Source organism: Dama dama, chromosome Y (genome assembly GCF_033118175.1).
Source record: "Dama dama isolate Ldn47 chromosome Y, ASM3311817v1, whole genome shotgun sequence".
Classification (NCBI taxonomy): Eukaryota; Metazoa; Chordata; class Mammalia; order Artiodactyla; family Cervidae; genus Dama; species Dama dama.
The window spans coordinates 10,883,423-10,908,343 of record NC_083715.1 but is presented as its reverse complement, the minus strand read 5'-3'; positions in this window follow the sequence as shown (position 1 = coordinate 10,908,343).

The window sequence follows — 24,921 nt, the reverse complement described above, 5'->3', positions numbered from 1 at the left end:
AGCCTGTGTTACAGGTCCCAGGCTTTTTGCAATGAGGACGGAGTGCTCCTGCCCCCTGCTGGAAGCTTGTGCTTACTACACCCAGGCATTTTTCAGCAAGAACAGAGCGCTCCTGCCCCCTGCTGGATCCTTGAGCTTACTACGCCCATGCTTTCTGCATAGAAGACAGAGCATTCCTGCCCCCTGCTGGCCTATTGTGCTTACTACGCCCAGGTTTTTTGCATAGAAGAGGGAGCATTCCTGCCCCCTGCTCGACGCTTGTGCTTACTACTCCCATGCTTTCTGCATAGAAGACAGAGCATTCCTGCCCCCTGCTGGCCGCTTCTGCTTACTACTCCCAGGTTTTTTGCATAGAAGAGGGAGCATTCCTGCCCCCTGCTGGCCGCTTGTGCTTACTACTCCCGGGCTTTTGGCATAGAAGACAGAGCGATTCTGTCCCCTACTGGAAGCTTGTGCTTCCTACTCCCATTCTTTCTGCATAGAAGACAGAGCATTCCTGCCCCCTGCTGGCCGCTTGTGCTTACTACTCCCAGGTTTTTTGCATAGAAGAGGGAGCATTCCTGCACCCTGATGGACGCTTGTGCTTACTATTCCGGGCTTTTGGCATAGAGGACAGACCGATCCTGCCCCCTGCTGAACGCTTGTGTTTACTATTCCCAGGCTTTTTTTTTTTTCTTTTTTTCCCCTCCCGTTTATATTTATTATACTCCCAGACTTTTTGAAGAGAAGACAGAACGCTCCTGCCCCCTGCTGGACGCTTGTGCTACCTACTCTCAGGCTTTTTGCATAGAAGCCAGAGCATACCTTCCCCCAACCTTATGCTTGTGCTTACTACTCCTGGGCTTTTGGCATAGAAGACAGAGCGCTCCTGCCCCTGCTGGACGCTTGTGTTAACTATCCCCACGCTTTTTTTTCTTCCTTTTTTTCCCCCCATTTTTTTAATAATGCTCCCAGGTTTTGCAGAGACTGCAGAGCGCTCCGCCCCCTGCTGGACGCTCGTGTTTACTACTCCCATGTTTTTGTAGAGAAGGCGCAGCGCTCCTGCCCCTGCTGGAAACTTGTGCTTACTATTCCCAGGCGTTTTTACAGCAAGAACAGAGTGCTCCTGCCTCCTGCTGGACACTGTGTTTAGTACTCCCAGGCTTTTTGCATAGAAGACAGAGCATTCATGCCCCATGCTGGACGATTGTGTTCCCTACTCCCAGGCTATTTTCGGAGAAGGCAGTGCACTCCTGCCCCCTGTTGGAAACTTGTGTTTACTAATCCCGGGCTTTTCACATAGCAGACAGAGCACTCCTGCCCCTTGCTGTTCGCTTGTGTTTACTACTCCCAGGCTTTTTTGGCAGAAGGCAGAGCACTCCTGCCCCCTGTTGGAAGCTTGGTTTCTCTATTCCCAGGCTTTCATTGCTTTCCTTTTTTTTTTTTTCAACCTTTGTGTCTCTTGCAGAATGAAGTCAACTCCATCAAATGGGATCCCTCTGGCATGTTGAAGGCCTCTTGCTCTGATGACATCACATTGAAGGTAAGGCTGGAATGACCCTAGGTGACCCCCGGAGCCCCCACGCTGTCTTCAGTTCCAGTGCTGCTCCTGCAGCTGACAGTTGTGTCGTGAGCTCCCTTACTGTCTCTGTCATCTTTTGTCTTGGCAAACGGCGTCCCGCTTGGCCCGGCAATGAAGCCCTGTTTATCGGCCACAGTCCCGCGGAGCTTCCTTTCATTCCCGAGTCCTTTCTCCCATCCAAGTCCTAACTAGACCCAACCGGACCCTGCCTAGCTTCTGAGATCAGAGTAGGGTAGTAAGGACCGCCCCCCTCCCCCAGGCCCCGCCCTCGCCCCCGCCCCCGGCCTTTCTCACGGGCGCCCCCTGGTGGTCAGCGGATGCCTCTGCCTGTGAAGCACCTGCCCTTTGTCAGCCGACCACCCCGTTGGCCCTGAGTTTCCCAGAGACAAGAGAAACCTCTGCAATACTCCAGGCAGGAGCCGTGACCAACTCCCCACACCCCGGTGGGAGAATCACCCTTTGCTCACTGCGATCCCGTTGTGTCCCGTAGATCTGGAGTATGAAGCAGGACACGTGTGTCCACGACCTTCAGGCGCACAGCAAAGTGATATACACCATCAAGCGGAGACCCACCAGTCCAGCCACCACAACCCCAACTCCAGCATCATGCTGGCAAGGTAATGGACAGACAGCCTGCAACCCAGTCTCAGTTCCCGAAAGCTCCCTTGATTGCTGAGGCTGTGCCAGCCACGCAGCCGGTAAAAGTCACTCACGTCCCCAAGAGACCAAGAGATGCTGTCAGGGTGTCTTACAAACGTGTTTATGCCCTCAGATGCTAAAGAGTCTGCCTATAATGAAGGAGACTTGGGTCCGATCCCTGGGTTGGGAAGATTCCCCTGGAGAAGGAAATGGCAACCCACTCCAATATTTTTGCATGGAGAATCCCATGGACAGAGGAGCCTGGTGGGCTACAGTCTGTGGGGTCACAGAGAGTTGGACACAACTGAGCGACTCACACTCAAAGTTACTTAGAAACCAACTAACTCAACCAGAGAGACCGCTCACTGTGCAAGGGCTGCGAGATAGAGCTTATCACATCATGGCTAAATTGGGATGAACATGCTTTTAACCTTGAGGCTGGAAGAAGGAATCACGTACCTCCAGTCTCTCGGCACTTTGCTCTGATGAAGCTTTCTACTACAACTGAAAAAAGGAAACAATTGAGCTTGGACTTCACGCTTTGTCGGGCTTCCCTGATAGCTCAGTTGGTAAAGAATCCACCTGCATTGCAGGAGACCCTGGTGCGATTCCTGGGTCAGGAAGATCCCCTGGAGAAGGGAAAGGCTATCAACTCTAGTATTCTGGCCTGGAGAATCCCATGGACTGTGTAGTCCATGGGGTCCCAAACAGTCAGACACGACTGAGCGACTTTAACTTCGGGCTTGGTTTACTTGGCCCAACTTGGCTGCAGCTGGGAAGAATGTTGAATGGTGATCAAAGGTCCCCCAGCCGATACCAGATCCAGGCTAACTGTTCATCCTGGCTGTCCCTTGCTTTCTTGCCACCAGGGACCAGCTTTGTGGAAAATCACTTTCCCAAGGTTTCAGGATGATTGAAGTGCACTACATTTACTGTGCTCTTTATTGCTGTTATGACTGCATCTGCTTCAGCTCAGATCATCAGGCATCAGATCTCAGGGGATTGGGACCCCTGGTATAGGCAGAAAACCCCCTTAGACGCCAGCATTGGAGGCAGAAGACTAGTCAGTCAGTGATACGCTAGAAGGGAGCAGAGTGGTTAGACGTTCACAAAAGCTCATCACTGAGGCTGCATTCTGAAGTCTTGTGTGTTCCTGGTCCTGGTCCGACGTCACGCAGGATACAATGTTGCACTCCCAATAGGGTATTTTAGTAAGAACCTTGAGGGACACAAGCTAAAGATATTCCAAGTGAAGGAAGGATACCCTGAGGCTTCTAGAAACCATGATCCCACGAAGTGTGGGTGTGTCTGGCCTGGGAAAGACAGGACTTGGGAGGAAGCAGCAGTGGGTTTTTTTTCTGCGTATTTGCCGAGAATGGCGTGGTGGGGAGGAGTGGCCGGTGGCCCAGCCTTACTGTAAGTTAGAGGTAGCCCCCTCCCCTTGTCTTTGTCCCATAACAGTGGGATGAACAGGCTGTTACTGAAAGTGCATGACCCAAGGCCATCTCTCAGAAAACACAGAAAGGAATTGTTGCATCAGCTGAAAAGCTGATCCAGAAAAACATGAGATGTGTTATCCTCTTATTGCCAGTCACAGTCCTCAAATCCACTGAAAGGTCTAGGAACAAAACAGTGTCTTTTGTTTTGCATTGTTTTGTTTCTGAATCACATGGTACCCGTGACGGGCATAAGTGAGGCTTCTAGACAACCAAGCATAAAGAGATGGATGTAAGTCCCAGAAGAGGGAAGAAATGCTGAGAGAAACAGCTTTGTGGTGGGCGAGCTTCCCAGGTGGCGCTAGTGGTCAAGAAGCCGCCTGCCAGTGCTGAAGATGTAAGTGACATGGGTTCGATCCCTTGGTCAGGAAGACTCCATGGAGGAGTGCACGGCAACCCACTGCAGTGTTCTTGCCTGGAAAATCCCAAGGACAGAGGAGCCTGGCGGGCTGCAATCCATGGGGTCACAAAGAGTCAAACATGAATGGGACAACTTGGCACACATACGTGCCTGCTCCTCTTTCAGATTTAGACACAACACAAATTTCCAGCTCCCGGGAGTTTGATTATATATTTGGATCCGATTATATTTTAATTCCCGTGGAGTTAATATTTGTGTTCGCTCACTTAGCTATTTCCCCAAATATGGCTCTCGGCTCTGTTTTTGGCATTGTTTTCGTTGGCAGCGATAACATGTGTTGTCAGTGGTGGGACCGTTTTACAAAATGTCACGAAGATGTAACGTTCGTGTCTCAGAGACATGCAGAAATAAATGAGTGTGGTTCTCAATTTGTTCCCCTGACAACGGCACCCAAAAATAGAAAGAGATTTATTGCATGACTTTTTTTTCAAATTTATTTTAAATGGAAATGAAACACTTTACGAGGTTGTGGTGATGGTTTTTGGCATACCTCAGTGTGAGGTGGCCACAGGCATGCCTGTGTCCCCTCCCTGGACCATGGCTCTGTGCTCAGTGCATCTTGAGTCATGTTCTAGAAGAGGAAGAGGTACCCATTTACAGTCTCTGAAAGGTTCAGAGTCTGCGCAGGAGAGCCACTCTTTTACTGTGAGAGTCGCATCCTCGGGAGACTGGCGGGAAACTGCTGGCAGCTGTGGTGAGCTTTTCTGAACCCACGGGCATCCTCGGTGACCTCTGTGTCCTTCCAGCACCGCGTTCGATTCTACCGTCCGACTCTGGGACATGGAGCGGGGCGTGTGCATCCACACGCTCACCTAGCACCAGGAGCCCGTCTACAGTGTGGCCTTCAGCCCCGACGGGACGTACGTGGCCAGCGTCTCCTTCGACAAGTGCGCGCACATCTAGAACACTCAGGTCAGCCCCTTGCATTCCCGCCGCCCGTGTCTCCCCCCTCCCCAGCCCCACACCCAACACAATCAAGTTCTCACTGACCCGTGGGCTTCCCTGGTGCCTCAGGTGGTAAAGAATCCACCTGCAATGCGGGAGACTCGCGTTCGATCCCTGGGTTGGGAAGATTCTCCCGGAGAAGGGAACGGCAACCCACTCCAGTGTTCTCGCCTGAAGAACCCCATGGACAAAGAAGCCTGGCAGGCTACAGTCCGTGGGGTCGCCAAGAGTCGGACAGGACTGAGTGACTGACGCTTTGATTTCACTTTCTTTGTGACCCCAGAACCCAAGTTTGCACTCAGGAGTGCCTCTCGTTGGACACATATCTAGACACATCCTCAGTTCCCTGGAGGGGAGCATAAGCCAACCCAGTGCCATCTACCCGGGGCTCTTTGTGGGAGCTGGGTCGCCCCTGCCAGAGACTCGGGTTATGTGTTTTCTGAGTCCTTGGCAGGAAACGTTGCACCCGCCACTGCCCTCCATTGGCAGCAGCAGATATTGCCTGTGGTCCCAGAATGGACCCGCCCTCTTGAACCTCCCTCTCCCCACCCATCTCAAGTCTTCAGGTTATCAGAGAGCACCGAGCTAAAGTCCCCATGGTCTATCCAGCAGCTTCCCACATTTTGCATTCTCCTCCCCCCACACCCCCTGCCGTGGCCGTAGTTCTGATTTAGACTTTCCGCAGCCGCCAGAGCCCCTTTCACTGAAAGTTCTATCAGCATCCGTGTCTTTGGAAGCTTCTGAGCTGACATACCCAGCGGGGGGTGGCCTCGTCAGTGTTCCCCTCTCGAGTGACGGTGCACTTGTTTTGCAGAGTGAAGTCTCGTCCACAGCTACCGAGGCACTGGGGGCATCTTCGAGGTGTGCTGGGTCCCCCAGATGCACAAAGTGGGCGCCAGTGCATCAGACGCTCCGAAGCGGCACCCTGGGGTTCCCCCGGGTGGGAGAGAGAGGGGATGCAGGGGGAGTGAGGGTTCAGGGAAGGGGTCACGAACGGTCCAGATCCCTGAGACCCACGTGGGCGCGCTCCCAGGGCCGGGACGGGCCTCGGAGATGCCTGTTGGCGAAGGAAGCATCTGAGCTGGGCAGTGCTCTGGGAGCGGACATCTCTTCTCGCTTTCTGGATGTTGTTTTTCTTTTCTGGCAGAATTGGTGGTTCTCAGCTGGAACGATTGCACCCCTGGAGACATTGGAAGTGTCTGGAGGCATTCGGGCTGTGGCTTCTTTTGGGGGTGTGTGGGGGGCATTGCTGGCATCTGATGTGGAAACCGTGGCTGCTGCTGGAACTCTCGGGGTGCTCGGGACCTCCCGCCACAGCAGAGAAGTTCACCCCGTATCCCAGGTGCTGAGCAACTTGGCCCACCCTTGGCTTCCACGTTCGTCCTCCCACCCGGACCCTCTGGTGACGAAGGCCCAACCTTCCATTCCACCGGTCTCCTGGGTCCCAGTAACCGTCTGCTGGTGCCCTGAGGTGTCCAGCTTGCGGATTCACTCCTGCACTCTGGAATTGCCCTGAGCTGTAAGGCAGGGCGCTGGCTGGCTGAGTGTCAGCCTGGCCCCCTGCCACAGATGTGTGCTGAGGCTTCAGTTCCCTTCTGCTCCGCCGTGTAGTGGTCTGGTCTGTGACACCCACCCACGGCCGTGGCCTGTGGTTTGGGTGGTAATGATGTTTAGACAGTCACCTGTCCGCTAGAGCTGGTCGGAATGAGGCCTGAGTGAATTCACTCTGAATGAATGTTCATTCACGCTGAATGAACACAGAGTGCACTGTGTGCAAATAAAACTTTATTTATAAACAAGCAGACGCCTGGCCAGGTTTGGTTAAGGGGCTGTGTGCCATCCTGTGGTATTAAAGGCATCTTATGGTGCCTCTCAAGATAACAGGTGCTTTTCTCTCTCCTTCCAGGTGTGCGTGTTAGATCTGTGAAAACAAACACACACAGAAAAAAATATTATAGACACGAGAAGAGAATTCTAATGGACCAGCAGTGAACATGTAGGGTTGTAGCACTATTCAGACACAATTCCTTCAGCTCTGAAACTGCACCAGCCTGAACTTAGGGAGTGTCCTTTGAGACCAAGTCATCCCTGGCTACCAGAGACTCTATTTTATTATTATTATTATTTTTTTTTTTTTTTGGTAACCTTCACTGAGAAGTTTAAAACAGAAAACACACATGCAAGTCCTATCAGAGGGCGAGGAAAGGAATGGTTTCCACCCGGAACCTCCAGCCCCATGGGAGCACGAAGCTGCCAGCTTGACATGGTGCACAAATCGGTTTCCACCCAGAACAGGCTCCGATGGTTGAGAGGAATGAGCAAAAAAGGAAAGGCTGTGCCGAAATGAAAAGAAGAAGAAAAAATGCCGTGATAAACCGAGAGGGGAGGAAAAACTCCTCCCGTCAATGGGTTTTTTGTTTTTTGGATTGTTCCCTAAAAATTTGGTCATTACAGTTAAACTCTCACAAGGACGTTCGAAAGACCAGTTTGTATGGATGAAATGGGTACCTTTGTAATCCCAACAGTTTCTATTTTCTAGAATCTTTGTCTCCATGGTTTTCCTATGGGCTGGAATCCTGTCGTCTTGGTTCGTGGGGTTGGGGGGTGGGGTAAGGGGCGGGCGTTGGGTCCGAGGTGGAAACTGTTCCTGGGTGTCTTGCTTCTTTGCTGTTGTTTCACCCACCAGAGAGACAGCCCCTCTCTCTTGGATGGGGTGACAGTCTCTGAGGACAGCTTTCTTGCCTGCATCTTCCCCTCCCCACCCCCCCACGCCCATCCTCCTCCCGACTACCTTCCCCCTCCCTCCCCCATGCCCCTACCCATCCGCCTCCCTCATAGTCACCTCCCATGCTCCATCTCAAGGGCACTTTTGGCGCATAGTAAGTGCTTTACTTAAGAAGGCATGGCAAGGGGGACTTTTCACAGGAGGAGAAAGAAGAAAAAAAAAAAAACAGGACTTATAAGAGAAAGAGCCCAGAGTAGTTTTGGAGAAGAAAAAAAAAGATATTTTTTATGCTAAAACAATTTTACAATTGTAAAATGGCCATTCAGACATGAGAGCTTTGTGTGATTCATATTTAACAACAACAAAAAAAAAAAAAGAAAGAAAGAAAGAAAGCAAGATACCTTTAGGAAGAGACGGGTAGAAGCGACCCTTCACTTTCACTTTGGTGGAAGGCAGCGAGGGGACTCTGGGTGGGCAGCTCTGGGGTTGGCCTCGGGGCTGGTCTGTGCGGCTGGAGCTGAAGACCCCAACCCCTTTTCTGCTCCAGGAAGACCTGGGCGTTGTTTTGTTTTCTTTTCCTGCTGCGGCCTACCATAGCCGTGGACAAGTGGAAGCCCTGGAACCCAAGAAGCATTCCCAGAACCAACATCAGTGAAACGGGGTCGACAGAACCACCCCGCTCCACACAACCAATGCTGCCTAGTTCAAGAATCAGGGCCACAGGTGGGACCCCCACCCCAAAACCAGGAGCAGTTCAGCCAAGTCCCTCCAGGGATGACCAACCAGAGGGGCCTCTGGGACCTCATGGGCTTTCCCAGCAACAGAAGCAATCTGGGAGAGCTTTTCAGCCCTGGGGGCGGGGGGGTGAATTAACAGATGTAGGGTGTCTTCACAGGTCATCTTCACAGTTTGCTTTCTCTGGCAGCAGGTCAGCGGAAAAGAATTGTCTTTTTTTTTTTAAAGCAAATCTTTTTACTGTTTAAAAAAAAAAATTAAAACCTGGCTTTGTGTGTCCCTAGGAGAGTTTTCCTTTCCCTTGGATCAGGTGATCTTTGTACTTAACAGTTGTCTTGACCCGATGCTGACCCAGCTTGTAGATTAGCAGCGGGGACTCTGGGCTTATCAGTTTTCCCCCTACCCAGCAGTGGGGCTGGCCGTGGGTGGGTAGGTTGCAGCACTTTTCTGTCCCAGCAACCAGCCCGGATGGTATATGGAGTGTGCTGGTATCTGTCCATGGACCCAAAAGCCAACCGCAGGGCATGGCCAGGCCTTTGTGCAGAAGGTGGATTGTCCCAGAAGCAGCCCCAAAGCCAGGGTGCATTCATCTCTCTCAGTACATTAACGAGTCTCCGTGGATCTGAGAGGTTTTCAAACCGTCCCGCCACCCCCAAAGGTACAAGACCAAAAGACACTCTCTTCAGGCATCGGGCGTGTTCTTCAGGCTCTGCTGTATCTAAACGCTTAACCTTTCAGAAGAAGGTCAGTGTTCGGTTGGAGTCTCCACTCCCACCTTTGAAGACAGCAGACGCCCTCAGGGGTCCACGGATAATCACTGCTCCCCCACCACCCCCTAAATGACTAACTTTGAGATGCAGTTTGCAGAGGGCTAGTTGAACACCATATCTGTACCCCTCCCTGAGTAAAAACGTCGCACTCTCCACACAGCACCAGCTGTCCGGGTTCCGGACGCAATTTGCGTTTGATGAGCCAAATGCTGCTGGAGGGTGGTGATGGTGGGATTCAGTATGAAAGGCTCAGGAGAGGATCATCACGGGGGAGGTCAGTACGCAGGGTCTCCCAAGTGTTGACATTGGCCTCCTGGTGAACGTGAACCAGTCTGGAAGTTGCCGGGTTGGAGCCAGTGGGAGGTTAAGGACGCGGACTGGATACCAGGCGCGGCGATGATGTGACGCTGCTGAGATAGGCAGAACTGCCGGTGTACCATCGGGGAAGAGGCCCCGGGGGGGGACCACGAGGAGAAGGCAGCCAGCATCCCTGGAAGCCATGCCTACCCTGAGTCACCCCCGCTGTGCCTCCTGGCAGTGCTCGGCGGGAACATGGCCTCGGCAGTGCAAGCAGCTTCTAGACGTCGTGCAGAGCGCTTCGCGGTCCTCAGTGCCCGGATGGGACCTTGGTGCTGAAAGCAGAGAATAACGCACAGAACAATCCCAGAATCGTCCGCCGTGCCGGGGAGCTCGTCCGATGCGCACACACGCACGCAAGCCCCCAGAAGCGCATCCGATGCCAATGGATGGCTACAGAACTGCAATATTCACATTGTCTGTCTGAAAAGAGATCTCGGAGCCAAGCGAAGTGCACTTTGTCGGGACTAAGGGTCTACTTTTTTTCCTGTTTTTTCTTCTCTTGTTTTTAACCTTTCCGCCCACTTTTTGTTGTCAGAGTTTCTTTTTTCCCCGATCGTGTTTCCCATACAAAGCAGAGTGTCTCCCTCCCTCCGCTCCCCGAAGTTTGTGAATTTCTGGCTTCTGCGGTTTTTATTGTCTGTGTCAGACGTGCACGTATATGTCCTGTCCGCATCTTCCAGCTTCTGTTCCATCCACACGGCCCCCACCCGCTGCCCGTTCTGTTCTCTCCCCCTATCTCCCACAACAACCCTCACCCTCACGCGCTCCTGGAAAGAGAATCACAGTGTGTGTGTGTGTGTGTGTTTGTGTGTGTGTGTGTGTGTGTGTGTGTGTGATGGCTCATTTGTTCCAAGAGAGAATCAACAGACCATACTCGGTTGGCTCGAATATATTGCTCTATTTTGATAGAGAACTTTCCGTGTGTGCTTTCTTCTTCGTCTGGGGCAGCATCTCTGGGGGGCCCATGCTGACTGCTCTGCTGAGTCAAGTCCCCAAGCTCTTGTGGTTTTTTGCTCCAGGAGAGATGGGCCCGGGCCGGGGCTGCTTTTACAACTGACTGGTTGTAAACCAGGTCAAGAGACCAGAGGTGTGTAGACGCATTAGGATGTGAAAGGCGAGCATGCTTTTTTTGTTTTTGTAACTAGTTTCTCTATCGTTAGTTTGTTTCAGGCTGGCTGTTTTAGAAAATCTTAAAGCAGATGGATGTTCTGTTGGCAGAATTGGGTCAATGGCAGTTTTTGAGTTCCACAATGAATAGACTTAGAAGAACCTAAAGTCATAGGGATGGCCGGTGACTGCAGGCAGACACGTGCAGACGATGACTGGTTCCCTTTATGCGGCTGTAATCCATAAACAGAAGCCACATTGTCACTTTGAAGTGATGTCCGCCCCACCCCCAGTGACAGGCAGCGGGGAACTGACACAGAGGCAGCCAGACGGGCTGCATCTGGCCATGCATGTGAGTCACCCCAAAGAGCCTCCGGCCACAAGCTGACCCTGCGTGGGAATCGCACAGGACCTGGGCTGTTGCTTCTGCCCCAGTGTCGCCAGGGTGCAGACCTGCCTGATTCTAAATTTCTCTCTCTCTCTGTTTTTTTTTTTTTTTTTCTTGTAATAATTACCGAGCTGACCGAGCATGCTCCCACGTGGCAGAACTGGGGTGAGACTCTGAGCACTCTCAAGCCCTTCTGCTGAAGAGTCTGGGGTGACCGGTGTCATGAACCCACAGGGTACAGGTTGTGTGGCAGGACTTAAGCACCGGTCAATGAGGGTGGCGGAACTCGGGCTTCTGTAGCTGTATCCACGGATGCTGGTAGCTCGGTCACAGCTTCAAGGAGGTCCATTTGTGCTGTGATGGAAACTGGGTTGAGACCAGATGGCCTGAGCTTTTACCTAAGTATCATCTCTGTGGAACCCTTTGCTGCACTGATTCTAAAAATATTTGCACTTTGAGACCCCTCCCCTCCGCAATTTGTTTTGGGAATCTGAGTTTCCTCTCACAGAGCAGAGAGCTTGTTTTTTTTTTTTTTTCAGGGGCCCACGTCTGGGTGAATCTACCTGAAAAAGAATTAAGAATAATGATAATAAAAATGGTCCAAAATCTTGAAAACAAAATGGAGTTACAGATAAATAGCCTGGAACCAAACATTGAAAAGATTCAAGAACTGTTTAATAAAGACCTAGAAGAAATAAAAAAGAGTCAATTAAAAATGAATAATGCAATGAATGCGATCAAAAACACTTTGGAGGGAACCAAGAGTAGAATAACAGAGGCAGAAATAGGATAAGTGAGGTAGAAGATAAAATGGTGGAAATAAATGAAGCAGAGAGGAAAAAAGAAAAAAGGATCAAAAGAAATGAGGACAACTTCAGGGACCTCTGGGACACTGTGAAATGCCCCAACATTCGAATCATAGGAGTTCCAGAAGAAGAAGACAAAAAGAAAGGCCATGAGAAAGTACTCGAGCAGATAATAGCTGAAAACTTCCCTAAAATGGGGAAGGAAATAGCCACCCAAATCCAAGAAACCCAGAGAGTCCCAAACAGGATAAACCCAAGGCAAAACACCCCAAGACACATATTAATCAAATTAACAAAGATCAAACACAAAGAACAAATATTAAAAGCAGCAAGGGAAAAACAACAAATAACACACAAAGGGATTCCCATAAGGATAACAGCTGATCTATCAATAGAAACCCTCCAGGCCAGAAGGGAATGGCAGGACGTACTGAAAATAATGAAAGAGAATAACCTACAACCTAGATTACTGTATCCAGCAAGGATCTCATTCAGATATGAAGAAGAATTCAAAAGCTTTACAGATAAGCAAAAGCTGAGAGAATTCAGCACCACCAAACCAGCTCTTCAACAAATGCTAAAGGATCTTCTCTAGACAGGAAATGCAGAAAGGTTGTATAAACATGAACCCAAAACAACAAAGTAAATGGCAACGGGCCCACACCTATCAATAATTACCCTAAATGTAAATGGGTTGAATGCCCCAACCAAAAGACAAAGATTGGCTGAATGGATACAAAAACAAGACCCCTATATATGCTGTCTACAAGAGACCCACCTCAAAACAAGAGACACATACAGAGTAAAAGTGAAGGGCTGGAAAAAAATATTTCATGCAAACAGAGACCAAAAGAAAGCAGGAGTCGCAATACTCATATCAGATAAAATAGACTTTCAAATAAAGGATGTGAAACGAGACAAAGAAGGACACTACATAATGATCAAAGGATCAATCAAAGAAGAAGATATAACAATTATAAATATATATGCACCCAACATAGGAGCACCGCAATATGTACGGCAAACGCTAACGAGTATGAAAGAGGAAATTAATAGTAACACAATAATAGTGGGAGACTTTAATACCCCACTCACAACTATGGATAGATCAACTAAACAGAAAATTAACAAGGAAACACAAACCTTAAATGACACAATGGACCAGCTAGACCTAATTGATATCTATAGGACATTTCACCCCAAAACAATCAACTTCACCTTTTTCTCAAGTGCACACGGAACATTCTTCAGAATAGATCACATCCTGGGCCATAAATCTGGTCTTGGAAAATTCAAAAAAATTGAAATCATTCCAGTCATCTTTTCTGACCACAGTGCAGTAAGATTAGATCTCAATTACAGGAAAAAAAAACTGTTAAAACTTCAAACATATGGAGGCTAAATAACACGCTTCTGAATAACCAACAAATCATAGAAGAAATCAAAAAAGAAATCAAAATATGTATAGAAATGAATGAAAATGAAAACACAACAACCCAAAACCTATGGGACACTGTAAAAGCAGTGCTAAGGGGAAGGTTCATAGCATTACAGGCTTACATCAAGAAACAAGAAAAAAAACCAAATAAATAACCTAACTCTACACCTAAAGCAATTAGAGAAGGAAGAAATGAAGAACCCCAGAGTTAGCAGAAGGAAAGAAATCTTAAAAATCAGGGCAGAAATAAATGCCAAAGAAACTAAAGAGACCATAGCAAAAATCAACAAAGCTAAAAGCTGGTTTTTTGAAAAAATAAACAAAATAGACAAACCATTAGCAAGACTCATTAAGAAACAAAGAGAAAAGAACCAAATTTACAAAATTAGAAATGAAAATGGAGAGATCACAACAGACAACACTGAAATACAAAGGATCATAAGAGACTACTACCAGCAGCTCTATGCCAATAAAATGGACAACTTGGATGAAATGGACAAATTCTTAGAAAATTATAACTTTCCAAAACTGAACCAGGAAGAAATGGAAGATCTTAACAGACCCATCACAAGCAAGGAAATCGAAACTGTCATCAAAAATCTTCCAGCAAACAAAAGCCCAGGACCAGATGGCTTCACAGCTGAATTCGACCAAAAATTTAGAGAAGAGCTAACACCTATCTTACTCAAACTCTTCCAGAAAATTGCAGAAGAAGGTAAGCCTCCAAACTCATTCTATGAGGCCACCATCACCCTAATTCCAAAACCAGACAAAGATGCCACAAAAAAAGAACACTATAGGCCAATATCACTGATGAACATAGATGCAAAAATCCTTAACAAAATTCTAGCAAACAGAATCCAACAACATATTAAAAAAATCATCCACCATGACCAAGTGGGCTTTATCCCAGGAATGCAAGGATTCTCTAATATCCGCAAATCGATCAATGTAATACACCACATTAACAAATTGAAAGATAAAAATCATATGATTATCTCAATAGATGCAGAGAAAGCCTTTGACAAAATTCAACACTCATTTATGATTAAAACTCTCCAAAAAGCAGGAATAGAAGGAACATACCTCAACATAATAAAAGCTATATATGACAAACCCACAGCAAGCATCACCCTCAATGGTGAAAAATTCAAGGCATTTCCCCTGAAATCAGGAACAAGACAAGGGTGCCCACTCTCACCACTACTATTCAACGTAGTGTTGGAAGTTCTGGCCACAGCAATCAGAGCAGAAAAAGAAGTAAAAGGAATCCAGATAGGAAAAGAAGAAGTAAAACTCTCACTGTTTGCAGATGACATGATCCTCTACATAGAAAATCCTAAAGACTCTACCAGAAAATTACTAGAGCTAATCAATGAATATAGTAAAGTTGCAGGATATAAAATTAACACACAGAAATCCCTTGCATTCCTATATACTAACAATGATAAAACAGAAAGAGAAATTAAGGAAACAATACCATTCACCATTGCAACAAAAAGAATAAAATACTTAGGAGTATATCTACCTAAAGAAACAAAGGACCTATACATAGAAAACTATAAAACAGTGATGAAAGAAATCAAAGAGGACACAAACAGATGGAGAAACATACCGTGTTCATGGATTGGAAGAATTAATATTGTCAAAATGGCTATTCTACCCAAAGCAGTCTATAGATTCAATGCAATCCCTATCAAGCTACCAACGGTATTTTTCACAGAACTAGACCAAAGAATTTCACAATTTGTATGGAAATACAAAAAACCTCGAATAGCCAAAACAATCTTGAGAAAGAAGATTGGAACTGGAGGAATCAACCTGCCTGACTTCAGACTCTACTACAAAGCCACAGTCATCAAGACAGTATGGTACTGGCACAAAGACAGAAATATAGATCAATGGAACAGAATAGAAAGCCCAGAGATAAATCCACGAACCTATGGACACCTTATCTTTGACAAAGGAGGCAAGGATATACAATGGAAAAAAGACAACCTCTTTAACAAGTGGTGCTGGGAAAACTGGTCAACCACTTGTAAAAGAATGAAACTAAAACACTTTCTAACACCATACACAAAAATAAACTCAAAATGGATTAAAGATCTAAATGTAAGACCAGAAACTATAAAACTCCTAGAGGAGAACATAGGCAAAACACTCTCCGACATAAATCACAGCAAGATCCTCTATGACCCACCTCCCAGAATATTGGAAATAAAAGCAAAACTAAACAAATGGGACCTAATGAAACTTAAAAGCTTTTGCACTACAAAGGAAACTATAAGTAAGGTGAAAAGACAGCCCTCAGATTGGGAGAAAATAATAGCAAATGAAGAAACAGACAAAGGATTAATCTCAAAAATATACAAGCAACTCCTGCAGCTCAATTCCAGAAAAATAAATGACCCAATCAAAAAATGGGCCAAAGAACTAAACAGACATTTCTCCAAAGAAGACATACAGATGGCTAACAAACACATGAAAAGATGCTCAACATCACTCATTATCAGAGAAATGCAAATCAAAACCACAATGAGGTACCATTACACGCCAGTCAGGATGGCTGCTATCCAAAAGTCTACAAGCAATAAATGCTGGAGAGGGTGTGGAGAAAAGGGAACCCTCTTACACTGTTGGTGGGAATGCAAACTAGTACAGCCGCTATGGAAAACAGTGTGGAGATTTCTTAAAAAACTGGAAATAGAACTGCCATATGACCCAGCAATCCCACTTCTGGGCAGACACACTGAGGAAACCAGATCTGAAAGAGACACGTGCACCCCAATGTTCACCGCAGCACTGTTTATAATAGCCAGGACATGGAAGCAACCTACATGCCCATCAGCAGATGAATGGATAAGGAAGCTGTGGTACATATACACCATGGAATATTACTCAGCCATTAAAAAGAACTCATTTGAACCAGTCCTAATGAGATGGATGAAGCTGGAGCCCATTATACAGAGTGAAGTAAGCCAGAAAGATAAAGAACATTACAGCATACTAACACATATATATGGAATTTAGAAAGGTGATAACGATAACCCTATATGCAAAACAGAAAAAGAGACACAGAAATACAGAACAGACTTTTGAACTTTGTGGGAGAATGTGAGGGTGGGATATTTCAAAAGAACAGCATGTATACTATCTATGGTGAAACAGATCACCAGCCCAGGTTGGATGCATGAGACAAGTGCTCCGGCCTGGTGCACTGGGAAAACCCAGAGGAATCGGGTGGAGAGGGAGGTGGGAGGGGGGATCGGGACTGGGAATACATGTAAATCCATGGCTGATTCATATCAATGTATGACAAAACCCACTGGAAAAAAAAAATAATAATAATAATAATTTAAAAAAAAAAAAAGAAAGAAAAGCACAAAAGTCCTTTTTACTGCTGCTGGGCATCTTGGGTCCAGGTGGCTGTGACGTCATAACAAGGGCAGCTTTAGGAGCTTGCAGCCCTGGGTACCACGGTCATGGTCATGGGATGGCCTGAATCCCCTGTGTGGCCCTAGGACTCCAAAAGCACAAATCCAGCAGCTTCCTGGACAGCTTTCCCCAAGCAAGACAGATTTCTGATCTTGATGTGAATGAGGGTCACATGGCAAAACTGAGGAAATGGTGTGTGCTTGTTCCATAGGCTTATCTAGGTGGCTTGTGTCTCCTGTGTGTAGTATGTACAATATTTTCGTCCCCAAAAACGTATATGCACGTGTGTGTTTATAATACATAAAGTCTGTAAACAGACAGTCCTCCACACTGCCCCGCAAATGTAGACCAAGCAGATGTGGAGGGCATCTGTGGATTTTGGTTTCCATGGGGGTCCCAGAACAAACCTCTCATGGATACCAAAGGACAGCTTTATGTTATTATACATTTAAGATTATGGAATGATGGAAATGTTGGCAATGATCTGAGCATAGTCAGGTCCTAAGCCCATGTAACCAAAGCTACGGTTTTTCACATAGTCATGTGTGGATGTGAAAGTTGGGCCATAAAGAAGGGTGAGTGCCCAAGAATTGATGCTTTTGAACTGTGGTGTTGGAGAAGACTTGGGCTGCAAGGAGATCCAACCAGTCCATCCTAAAGGAAATCAGTCCTGAATATTGAATGGAAGGAGTTATGCTGAAGCTCCAATACTTTGGACACCTGATGCGAAGAACTGACTCCTTGGAAAAGACCCTGATGCTGGGAAAGGTTGAAGGCGGGAGGAGAAGGGGACAACAGAGGATGAGATGGTTGGATGGCATCACCAGCTCGATGGACATGCCTTTGAGCAAGCTCCGGGAGCTGGTGGTGGACAGGGAGGCCTGGCGTGCTGCAGTCTATGGGGTCGCAAAGAGTCTGACATGCTGAGGGACTGAACTGAACTGAACGGAAGCCTGTATCAAGACAGGCAGAACGAGCCCTGTTTAACGCGTGCAGAATTTTGGAGAATAGTCAAGGAAGAGAAGAGAGAGCCTCAGGGAGGTAAATGCCTGGAGAAGCCTGAGATACAGGAAGAGGCTATGATTACGACCAAATAAAAGCAAGTGTGTGCCTGTAGCGTCTCCACGACCACCACACGAAACCCTACCGTGGCCTGCGGGGGGAGAGGCACTCGCAGAGTCCTCTTGGGGCAGGATGAAGATGAGTCTGGGGGGATATAGGTCGGAATAGGTCACACCAAGAGTGATGAGCCCTCAGAGAGCAGAGGAATTTAGAAGATGGGGGAATGGGGGAAGGGCTCACGTCCACGGCCATGGACCCTGCAGCCACATCTCAGGAGAGTCCAGGTTGCCCATCGAGATGGTGGGAGCAGCCGTTTTACTGGAGCAGAGAACCCGCTCCTCCTGGAGACCAGGCAGTCAGTTCAGTTCAGTCGCTCAGTCGTGTCCAACTCTGTGTGACCCCGTGGACTGCAGCACAGCAGGCTTCCCCATCCATCACCAACTCCTAGAGCTTGCTCAAACTCATGTCCGTTGAGTCAGTGATCCCATCCAATCATCTCATCCTCTGTCGTCCCCTTCTCTTCCCACCTTGTCTTTCTCAGCATCTGGGTCTCTTCAAGTGAGTCAGCTCTTCGCACCAGGTGGCCAAAGGATTGGAGCTTCAGCTTCAGCATCAGTCCTTCCGATGAATATTCAGGACTGATTTAGGACTTTAGGATGGACTGGCTGGATCTCCTTGCAGTCCAAGGGACTCTCAAGAGTCTTCTCCAACACCGCAGGTCAAAAGCATCTCCTCAATTTTCTTTATAGTCCAACTCTCCCATTCACACTCGACTACTGGAAAAACCATGACTTTGACTAGAAGGAACTTTGTCAGTAAAGCAATGTCTCTGCTTTTTAATATGCTGTCTAGGTTGGCCATAACTTTCCTTCCAAGGAGTAAGCATGTTTTAATTTCATGGCTGCAGTCACTGTCTGCAGTGATTTTGGAGTCCCCAAAAATAGACTGCCACTCTTTCCCCATCTATTTGCCATGAAGTGCTGGGACCGGATGCCATGATCTTAGTTTTCTGAATGTTGAGTCTTAAGCCAAGTTTTTCACTCTCCTCTTTCACTTTCATCAAGAGGCTCTTTAGTTCTTCACTTTCTGCCATATGGGTGCTGTCATCTGCATATCTAAGGTTATTGATATTTCTCCTAGCAATCTTGATTCCAGCTGGTGCTTCTTCCAGCCCGGCGTTCCTCATGATGTACTCTGCATATAAGTTAAATAAGCAGGGTGACAATATACAGCCTTGATGTACTCCGTTCCCTGTTTAGAGCCAGTCTGTTGTCCCATGTCCAGTTCTAACTGTTGCTTCCTGATCTGCATATAGATTTCTCCAGAGGTAGGTCAGGTGGTCTGATATTCCCATCTCTAAGAATTTTCCTGAGTTTGTTGTGGTCCACACAGTCAAAGGCTTTGGCATAGTCAATAAAGAAAGAAGTGGATGTTTTCCTGGAACTCTCTTGCTTTTCTGATAATCCAGCAGATGCTGGCAATTTGATCTCTGGTTCCTCAACCTTTTCTAAATCCAGCTTAAACATCTGGAAGTTCACGGTTCATGTACTTTTGAAGCCTGGCTTGGAGAATTTCGAGCATTACTTTACTAGCGTGTGAGATGGGTGCAATTGTGCAGGAGTTTGAACATTCTTTGGCATTGCCTTTCTTTGGGATTGGAATGAAAACTGACCTTTTCCAGTCCTGTGGCCAGTGGTGAGATTTCCAGATTTGCCGTCATATTAAGTGCAGCACTTTCACAGCATCATCTTTGGGATCTGAAATAGCTCAACTGGAATTCCATCACCTCCACTAGCTTTGTTCGTCATGATGCTTCCTGAAGCCCACATGACTTTGCATTCAAGAATGTCTGGCTCTAGGTTGGTGATCACACCATCATGATCATTTGTGTGATGAAGCTTTTGCTTATATAATTCTTCTGGGTATTCTTGACACCTCTTCTTAACATCTTCTGCTCCTGTTAGGACCATACCACTTCTGTCCTTTATTGAGCCCATCTTTGTGTGAAATGTTCCCTTGGTATCTCTAATTTTCTTGAAGAGATCTCTAGTCTTTCCCATTCTATTGTTTTCCTCTATTTCTTTGCACTGATCCCTGAGGAAGGCTTTCTTGATGTTCTTTGGAACTCTGCATCCAGCCTGTGTTACAGGTCCCAGGCTTTTTGCAATGAGGACGGAGTGCTCCTGCCCCCTGCTGGAAGCTTGTGCTTACTACACCCAGGCATTTTTCAGCAAGAACAGAGCGCTCCTGCCCCCTGCTGGATCCTTGAGCTTACTACGCCCATGCTTTCTGCATAGAAGACAGAGCATTCCTGCCCCCTGCTGGCCGATTGTGCTTACTACTCCCAGGTTTTATGCATAGAAGAGGGAGCATTCCTGCCCCCTGCTCGACGCTTGTGCTTTCTACTCACATGCTTTCTGCATAGAAGACAGAGCATTCCTGCCCCCTGCTGGCCGCTTCTGCTTACTACTCCCAGGTTTTTTGCATAGAAGAGGGAGCATTCCTGCCCCCTGCTGGCCGCTTGTGCTTACTACTCCCGGGCTTTTGGCATAGAAGACAGAGCGATTCTGTCCCCTACTGGAAGCTTGTGCTTCCTACTCCCATTCTTTCTGCATAGAAGACAGAGCATTCCTGCCCCCTGCTGGCCGCTTGTGCTTACTACTCCCAGGTTTTTTGCATAGAAGAGGGAGCATTCCTGCACCCTGCTGGACGCTTGTGCTTACTACTCCCGGGCTTTTGGCATAGAAGACAGACCGATCCTGCCCCCTGCTGAACGCTTGTGTTTACTATTCCCAGGCTTGTTTTTTTTTTCTTTTTTTTCCCTCCCGTTTATATTTATTATACTCCCAGACTTTTTGCAGAGAAGACAGAACGCTCCTGCCCCCTGCTGGACGCTTGTGCTACCTACTCTCAGGCTTTTTGCATAGAAGCCAGAGCATTCCTTCCCCCAACCTTATGCTTGTGCTTACTACTCCTGGGCTTTTGGCATAGAAGACAGAGCGCTCCCGCCCCTGCTGGACGCTTGTGTTAACTATCCCCACGCTTTTTTTTCTTCCTTTTTTCCCCCCATTTTTTTAATAATGCTCCCAGGTTTTGCAGAGACTGCAGAGCGCTCCGCCCCCTGCTGGACGCTCGTGTTTACTACTCCCATGTTTTTTGTACAGAAGGCGCAGCCCTCCTGCCCCTGCTGGAAACTTGTGCTTACTATTCCCAGGCGTTTTTACAGCAAGAACAGAGTGCTCCTGCCTCCTGCTGGACACTGTGTTTAGTACTCCCAGGCTTTTTGCATAGAAGACAGAGCATTCATGCCCCATGCTGGACGATTGTGTTCCCTACTCCCAGGCTATTTTCGGAGAAGGCAGTGCACTCCTGCCCCCTGTTGGAAACTTGTGTTTACTAATCCCGGGCTTTTCACATAGCAGACAGAGCACTCCTGCCCCTTGCTGTTCGCTTGTGTTTACTACTCCCAGGCTTTTTTGGCAGAAGGCAGAGCACTCCTGCCCCCTGTTGGAAGCTTGGTTTCTCTATTCCCAGGCTTTCATTGCTTTCCTTTTTTTTTTTTCAACCTTTGTGTCTCTTGCAGAATGAAGTCAACTCCATCAAATGGGATCCCTCTGGCATGTTGAAGGCCTCTTGTTCTGATGACATCACATTGAAGGTAAGGCTGGAATGACCCTAGGTGACCCCCGGAGCCCCCACGCTGTCTTCAGTTCCAGTGCTGCTCCTGCAGCTGACAGTTGTGTCGTGAGCTCCCTTACTGTCTCTGTCATCTTTTGTCTTGGCAAACGGCGTCCCGCTTGGCTCGGCAATGAAGCCCTGTTTATCGGCCACAGTCCCGCGGAGCTTCCTTTCATTCCCGAGTCCTTTCTCCCATCCAAGTACTAACTAGACCCAACCGGACCCTGCCTAGCTTCTGAGATCAGAGTAGGGTAGTAAGGACCGCCCCCCTCCCCCCGTCCCCGCCCTCGCCCCCGCCCCCGGCCTTTCTCACGGGCGCCCCCTGGTGGTCAGCGGATGCCTCTGCCTGTGAAGCACCTGCCCTTTGTCAGCCGCCCACCCTGCTGGCCCTGAGTTTCCCAGAGACAAGAGAAACCTCTGCAATACTCCAGGCAGGAGCCGTGACCAACTCCCCACACCCCGGTGGGAGAATCAGCCTTTCCTCACTGCGATCCCGTTGTGTCCCCTAGATCTGGAGTATGAAGCAGGACACGTGTGTCCACGACCTTCAGGCGCACAGCAAAGTGATATACACCATCAAGCGGAGACCCACCAGTCCAGCCACCACATCCCCAACTCCAGCATCATGCTGGCAAGGTAATGGACAGACAGCCTGCAACCCAGTCTCAGTTCCCGAAAGCTCCCTTGATTGCTGAGGCTGTGCCAGCCACGCAGCCGGTAAAAGTCACTCACGTCCCCAAGAGACCAAGAGATGCTGTCAGGGTGTCTTACAAACGTGTTTATGCCCTCAGATGCTAAAGAGTCTGCCTATAATGAAGGAGACTTGGGTCCGATCCCTGGGTTGGGAAGATTCCCCTGGAGAAGGAAATGGCAACCCACTCCAATATTTTTGCATGGAGAATCCCATGGACAGAGGAGCCTGGTGGGCTACAGTCTGTGGGGTCACAGAGAGTTGGACACAACTGAGTGACTCACACTCAAAGTTACTTAGAAACCAACTAACTCAACCAGAGAGACCGCTCACTGTGCAAGGGCTGCGAGATAGAGCTTATCACATCATGGCTAAATTGGGATGAACATGCTTTTAACCTTGAGGCTGGAAGAAGGAATCACGTACCTCCAGTCTCTCGGCACTTTGCTCTGATGAAGCTTTCTACTACAACTGAAAAAAGGAAACAATTGAGCTTGGACTTCACGCTTTGTCGGGCTTCCCTGATAGCTCAGTTGGTAAAGAATCCACCTGCATTGCAGGAGACCCTGGTGCGATTCCTGGGTCAGGAAGATCCCCTGGAGAAGGGAAAGGCTATCAACTCTAGTATTCTGGCCTGGAGAATCCCATGGACTGTGTAGTCCATGGGGTCCCAAACAGTCAGACACGACTGAGCGACTTTAACTTCGGGCTTGGTTTACTTGGCCCAACTTGGCTGCAGCTGGGAAGAATGTTGAATGGTGATCAAAGGTCCCCCAGCCGATACCAGATCCAGGCTAACTGTTCATCCTGGCTGTCCCTTGCTTTCTTGCCACCAGGGACCAGCTTTGTGGAAAATCACTTTCCCAAGGTTTCAGGATGATTGAAGCGCACTACATTTACTGTGCTCTTTATTGCTGTTATGATTGCATCTGCTTCAGCTCAGATCATCAGGCATCAGATCTCAGGGGATGGGGACTCCTGGTATAGGCAGAAAACCCCCTTAGACGCCAGCATTGGAGGCAGAAGTCTAGTCAGTCAGTGATACGCTAGAAGGGAGCAGAGTGGTTAGACGTTCACAAAAGCTCATCACTGAGGCTGCATTCTGAAGTCTTGTGTGTTCCTCGTCCTGGTCCGACGTCACGCAGGATACAATGTTGCACTCCCAATAGGGTATTTTAGTAAGAACCTTGAGGGACACAAGCTAAAGATATTCCAAGTGAAGGAAGGATACCCTGAGGCTTCTAGAAACCATGATCCCACGAAGTGTGGGTGTGTCTGGCCTGGGAAAGACAGGACTTGGGAGGAAGCAGCAGTGGGTTTTTTTTCTGCATATTTGCTGAGAATGGCGTGGTCGGGAGGAGTGGCCGGTGGCCCAGCCTTACTGTAAGTTAGAGGTAGCCCCCTCCCCTTGTCTTTGTCCCATAACAGTGGGATGAACAGTCTGTTCCTGAAAGTGCATGACCCAAGGCCATCTCTCAGAAAACACAGAAAGGAATTGTTGCATCAGCTGAAAAGCTGATCCAGAAAAACATGAGATGTGTTATCCTGTTATTGCCAGTCACAGTCCTCAAATCCACTGAAAGGTCTAGGAACAAAACAGTGTCTTTTGTTTTGCATTGTTTTGTTTCTGAATCACATGGTACCCGTGACGGGCATAAGTGAGGCTTCTAGACAACCAAGCATAAAGAGATGGATGTAAGTCCCAGAAGAGGGAAGAAATGCTGAGAGAAACAGCTTTGTGGTGGGTGAGCTTCCCAGGTGGCGCTAGTGGTCAAGAAGCCGCCTGCCAGTGCTGAAGATGTAAGTGACATGGGTTCGATCCCTTGGTCAGGAAGACTCCATGGAGGAGTGCATGGCAACCCACTGCAGTGTTCTTGCCTGGAAAATCCCAAGGACAGAGGAGCCTGGCGGGCTGCAATCCATGGGGTCACAAAGAGTCAAACATGAATGGGACAACTTGGCACACATACGTGCCTGCTCCTCTTTCAAATTTAGACACAACACAAATTTCCAGCTCCCGGGAGTTTGATTATATATTTGGATCCGATTATATTTTAATTCCCGTGGAGTTAATATTTGTGTTCGCTCACTTAGCTATTTCCCCAAATATGGCTCTCGGCTCTATTTTTGGCATTGTTTTCGTTGGCAGCGATAACATGTGTTGTCAGTGGTGGGACCGTTTTACAAAATGTCACGAAGATGTAACGTTCGTGTCTCAGAGACATGCAGAAATAAATGAGTGTGGTTCTCAATTTGTTCCCCTGACAACGGCACCCAAAAATAGAAAGAGATTTATTGCATGACTTTTTTTTCAAATTTATTTTAAATGGAAATGAAACACTTTACGAGGTTGTGGTGATGGTTTTTGGCATACCTCAGTGCGAGGTGGCCACAGGCATGCCTGTGTCCCCTCCCTGGACCATGGCTCTGTGCTCAGTGCATCTTGAGTCATGTTCTAGAAGAGGAAGAGGTACCCATTTACAGTCTCTGAAAGGTTCAGAGTCTGCGCAGGAGAGCCACTCTTTTACTGTGAGAGTCGCATCCTCAGGAGACTGGCGGGAAACTGCTGGCAGCTGTGGTGAGCTTTTCTGAACCCACGGCCATCCTCGGTGACCTCTGTGTCCTTCCAGCACCGCATTCGATTCTACCGTCCGACTCTGGGAC